Source organism: Hyaena hyaena, unplaced genomic scaffold (assembly GCF_003009895.1).
Source record: "Hyaena hyaena isolate Hyena2069 unplaced genomic scaffold, ASM300989v1 scaffold_406, whole genome shotgun sequence".
Classification (NCBI taxonomy): Eukaryota; Metazoa; Chordata; class Mammalia; order Carnivora; family Hyaenidae; genus Hyaena; species Hyaena hyaena.
The window spans coordinates 1,691,934-1,697,933 of NW_024081038.1; positions in this window are offsets into that span (position 1 = coordinate 1,691,934).

The window sequence follows — 6,000 nt, forward strand, 5'->3', positions numbered from 1 at the left end:
TTCCCCTCGGAGTGGAATCGTTCCCAGGAGTCAGTTCCAGGACAGGTGGAAGGGTTGAGAATCCCGAATGAAGACCACCCACCCCCAAGCTCTGCTGGGGTCCCAAGGGACCCCGCGGTCTCACGCTTCCTCTCTGGCTGGCTACAGGGTTTCACAGCGAACCTTGTTCTTTCCGGGTATAATAGCACCAGACCTAATGCCATTCATTTGCCAGTTTTCTGTGTTAAACTCAGCAGCATATGAGGTCAGGAACGACTAGTTTTGTGGCCCAATTTAGCGCAGGGCTGGGCACACGTATGCAGTTTCCTGTACAATGAGCGACCTCTGCCGGCTCCAGGCTGCAGATACAGGGTTCTCATGAAAAAAACCTTCCTGAATTTTCCTGGCAAGTCTTACTCTTTAATACTTAAGCAGGCAACTTCTCATCACTTACTGCCACAATCCATTTTAAAGTTAGAAGCAGAGATGGAGATTAAATAGTGCATTTATCCTGATGAGCGCAGGGCGATGAATGGAAGGGTTGAATCATTATGTTGTACACTGCAAACTAATAATAACAATGTATGTTAACTAACTGGAAGTAAAATAAATACTTTAAAAAAAGTTAGAAAACGGGTATTGGGAGCCGGTAGAGTAGAAGTGGAATCTCTGATTAAAAATACAAATTGTCATTGATTTTTTTTTTAATTTTAAAAGACATAAAGATACAGAGTGCACACACAAACTGGTACTTAAAGCTGTATTTTGAGTTTTTCTTTGTACTCACAGTGCCTTGTCCTTTTCCTGATACTTAGGTGTTTACTGGATAAGCAAGCCATATCCTGTCCACATGGAAAATAACCAGGAAATGCTCCAATCGAAGCCCAGTTCCAAACGATTTCATTGTTGGGCCTGTACCCTTTGGATCCTCATGACAATGGCAGAGTCCAGGCCATGGTTGGAACTCTGAAGAGTGAGGACCAGAAAATTCCTGAAACAAATGAGGCCCCTGAGCAATAATAGAAGAAATGATGTAGCTGATGTCTGAGTTGGACCCTCTTATTCACCTGGATCTAGAGAAATGATTGCCCTTGCAGAAGAGTGAATGGGCTAAGTGAAACAAGCCTCTTTAAACTTTTATTGAGCAGCAACTTTTTGTGACTTTGTACTGGGTGGTGGGATTACAGCTATATAGGGTCTGCTCTTCAGGAGTTCAAGATCAAGTGGGTTGTGCTCTGGAGCGTCTGTGAAGTTAAACTAGTTAATGGGGGAGATCCTTTTCATTTGTAATTTGTAATTGTCCATGACCATGACTGACTCTCAAGGGCCCAGACAAAAGGGCACCTTAGGGTTGCTGGATGAGAGGGCTTGTGTTTACTAACGGAGCGCTGGACAGAGAGCTTTTGAAGACCTATCAGCCGGTCACCTGTGCAGAGAAGCTGTCCTTCCCAGCCTGTGTATGCAGGCGAGGCTCTGTTTTGGAGACATTCCAGGGCTATAACTTCAGACCACAATCCTCTGCCTGAATCCAAGACAGACCAGGACATGGTGATTGGCTAGCTGTAAGATCACATCTGTGCTGTGGGAGAGGAATGTTACCACAGGAGAAGCAAAGACTGAGAACTGATTGGGGAGCAGGGAAGGAGGTGAGGGCATTGAGGAAGTGGGGTTAAGGAAGGGGTAGGGAAGCTGGTACAATCCCTGAGGCCTCACTAAGTTCCAATTCAAGCTTAGGCGTCAACTTCAGAGGGTAGGAGATAGCCACCTCCGGTAGTGGCATAGAAATCAGAAGAAAAGCCTGCAATGGAATGGGTGGAGGCTAAGAGGAGTGTCTTTCAGACAATGGGTACCTGCCCCACTGTACCTCAAAAGTCTCATTCTGGACCTCTTACAGTAGAGTAAGACCTGCTTTTCTTCCAGTATTTTCGATTGTCTTCAGTTTCCAGAAAGCAAGGCTGACACTTGCCCAGCGTCAAAGTAGGGGAAGTTAGGGCTTCCCTCCCCCATCCACTCAATGTTAGCCCAAGCTAAGAGGGAAGAAATCTCAGCTCAGAGCAGCAAAGCTGCAGACCTTTGTTAACACTCTCACTTAGGCTGGGGAAAAGAGTGGCAAGGAGAGCCTAGAATTTTGTCTAGAAGAGGTGAAGAGCCATTTTGGAAGTGCTCCTGAGTCATTGGAGGCCAGTGAAAGTGACTGGGGAGTCACTAAGAGTGTATATTAGCTATTAGGTATCCCAAGAGACTGGGAACAGGGAGTAGAGAGAAAGGAGCAGCTGTAGAAGCAAAGGAAAGAGCAATAGTAGGAAGAAGACCTACTTCAGTGTGGCTTCAGTGTGAGATGCCATGAATGGAAATAGAGCAGCGTGTATGTGTATATGTGTATGCGAGATGTTTTAAAAAGCACATATTTATATATTGTTTTTTTTATTTTTTATTTTTAATATAGTTTATTGTCAAGTTGGTTTCCGTATAACACCCAGTGCTCATCCCAACAAGTGCCCTTCCCCATGCCAACAACCCCCTTCCCCTCCCCCCCATCAGTCCTCAGTTTGTTCTCAGTATTCAAGAGTCTCTCATGGTTTCCCTCCCTCCCTCTCCCCCAACTGTTTTTCCCCCTTCCCCTCCCCTATGGTCCTGTTAAGTTTCTCCAGTTCCACATGAGTGAAAACATATGGTATCTTTCTCTGCCTGACATATTTCACTTAGGATAATACCCTTGAGTTCCATCCATGTTGCTACAAATGGCAGATTTCATTCTTTTTCATTACCATGTAGTATTCCATTGTATATATAAACTGCATTTTCTTGATCCATTCATCAGTTGGACACTTAGGCTCTTTCCATATTTGGCTATTAGCACATTCTTATCGATGTTTGTGATTGTCTTATGTATTTGGGTGTTTCTGAATTCAGTGCATAGACATTTATACTTGTTAGCTCTTCCTGATGGATAGACCCTGAAATTATTATATAATGCCCTTCTTTGCCTTTAAAATAAAAAATAAAGTCCAGTTTGTCTGATATAAATATGGCTACTCCAGCTTTCTTTTTGATGTCCAGTAGCATGATAGATGTTTTCCCATCTCCTCACTTTCAATCTGAATGTGTCCTCAGGTCTAAAATGGGTCTCTTGTAAACAGCAAATAGATGGATCTAATCTTTTTAATCCATTCTGCTACTCTGTCTTTTGATTGGAGCATTTAGTCCATTTACATTCAGTGTTATTATTGAAAAATACAGGTTTAGAGTTATTGTGTTCTCTGTTAGATTCATGCTTGTAGTGGTGTCTCTGGGACTTTGTGTTCCTTGCAACATTTCCCTCATAGGATCTCTTGTAGGGCTGGTTTAGTGATGATGAATTCCTCCATTTTTTGTTGGGATAAACCTTGATCTCTCCTTCAATTCGGAATGATAGGCTTGCTGGATAAAGGCTTCTTGGCTGTATATTTTTCCTGTTCATCACACTGAAGATTTCCTGCCATTCCTTTCTGGCCTTCCAAGTGTCAGTAGATAGGTCTGCTACTACCCTGATATGTCTCCCTTTGTATGTTGGGGCCCTTTTATCCCTAACTGCTTTCAGAATTCTCTCTTTGTTCTTGTATTTTGCCAGTTTCACTGTATGTCGTGCAGATCGATTCAGTTTACGTCTGTGGGGAGTTCTCTGTGCCTCTTGGATTTCAATATCTGTTTCCTTTCCCAGGTTGGGGAAGTTCTCAGGTATTATTTGTTCAAGTACACCTTCTGCTCCTTTCTCTCTCTCTCCTTCTGGAATTCCTATGATATGGATATTCTTCCGTTTGATTGTATCACTCAGCTTTCGAACTCTCCTTTCATGTTCCTGGACCAATTTCTCTCTCTTTTTCTCGGCTTCCTCTTTCTCTATAATTGTATCTTCTAATTCACGTATTTTTTCTGCCTTTTCAATCCGTGCAGTAGCCAACGCCTCCATTTTATTTTGTGTTGCATTTTTTAGTTCATCAGTATTTGCAACAATAATGGCTCGGATGTCATCCAAGCCCTTTTGAAGCCCAATGAGTAATTTTATGAGTATTATTCTAAATTCTTGTTCAGTTATGTTGCTTAGATCGGTTTTGAGCAGTTCTCTAGCTGTTATTTCTCCCTCGAATTTCTTTAGAGGAGAGTTCTTCCGTTTTGTCATTTTGGCTAGCTTTCTTTCTCGTTAGTTTTAAAAGCTTGTGATGTGTTCTGCCCCTGTGAGTGCTGCTATATTAATATTAAAGGAGGCTCATACACTGTCCAGGGCCTGGCCGTTCAGGAAGTCTTCTTTGAAGGGTGTCCCTTGGTCTCTCTTGTGACTTAGGTTTTATTTTATTTCTCTACTCGTAGTGATGTTTTGAACTCTCCACGATGTGCACTTTAGGTTTGTTCCTTGAAGTAGCCTGTGCCACAGGCGCAGACGAGGCGGGCCGTCTCCCGTGCCTCACACCCTCACTCCTTGCATTGTTAATGATGCCACCCAACTTGCAATCCCACAAGCCAAGGCACTTCAGGGCAGGGAACTGGTTCCTCCTGATGCCGACCGCGTCCCTGGGGTACCACCTAACCCGGAGGGAACTTCCACTGTCCAGTGCCAGACCGAGGCCACCAGTCCAGGGAAAGCCCCACAGTCAGAGGTGGGATATCTCTCCGAAAGCCCTGCTTCTCCGCGAGCGCAGACGGGAAAGCTATATTGTTTTATTTCTAGTTCCAAGATATATTTATACTGGTATTAGTTGCATATAACAATCAGCAAGGTGTCTGGGTGGTTGACTGCAGAACGAATCATACAAATACTGTTAATGGTTTTGATCTCAATGTTAATGTGATTTAAAAATAATGAGAAAAAATAGCTTTACAGTTCATTGTATTGGTATCTATTTAGATTTCTTTAAATTTTAATGTTTCAGTAAGTTATTTTCCTCAGTATCAGTGTTTCTATGATTTATGAATGTACCATTATACAAAGTTGTGATATTGTGGTTTATAATAAGAAATGCATATTTGGTCTTTCTGATATTTGGCACAGAACTTCTAAAATTCTTGGAATTTCCTCTGTGGTGAGAGCCACCAAGGGGTCTATTATTATGTTAATGAGATGACTTTTGAACCTCATGGGAAGGGGTGTCTTGCCAACAAAACCTACAATTAGAACATTGTAACTTTCAGGCATGCCCTCCTACCTACCTCTGATCTCTAGGGGAAGAAAGGGGTTAGAGTTTGAATCAATTAGTAGCGGCCAATGAATTATGCCTCTGTAATGAAATCTCCATAAAAATCCCAAGAGGAGAGAGTTGGAAGAGCTTTTGGGTTGGTGAATGCGTGGAGGTGCTGAGAGAGTGGCACCCCTAGAGAGGGAATGGAAACTTTGTGGCCTTTTCTGTACCTTGCTCTGTGCATCGCTTTCACTTGGCTGTTGCGGAGTTATATGCTTTAATGGTAAACCAGTAGTCCAATAAGTAAAATGTTTCCCTGAGTTTTGTGAGTTGCTCTAGCGAATTAGTTGAACCCAAAGAGGAATGTCTGGTTTGTAGCCAGTAGATAGAAGCACAGGTTACAACCAGTGTGTGTGTTGCAGGGTGGGGCTTGGGGGGCAGTTTTGTAGGATTGAATCCTTAATCTGTGGATCTGATGCTAGTTTTGGGGTGGTGTTAGAATTGAGTTAAATTCCCACCCTGCTAGTGTATGAGAATTGCTTGTTCCTGTGGAAAAACTGCTTATAATTTACAGTTATTTTAACTTTCTTTTTTTCCTGATTTTATTCTTAGTATATTACTCTTACTTTATTTTACTTTTGCCCATTTTCTTTTCTGTCACTTGCTTATTGCATTAGTTTTTAGTTTATTTATTGGGGTGCATAAAGTTTTCTCTAAATTTATGTCAGGCTGTATATCCCATAAACTGTAATGATGCTTTCATTGTCTTTAAATAAACTATAACTACAGTTTTGAATGTAGCTTTCTCCAGAAAGTGTTGAATTAGGTTTTTTAAAAATTGAAGTCTAGATGACATACAACATTACAT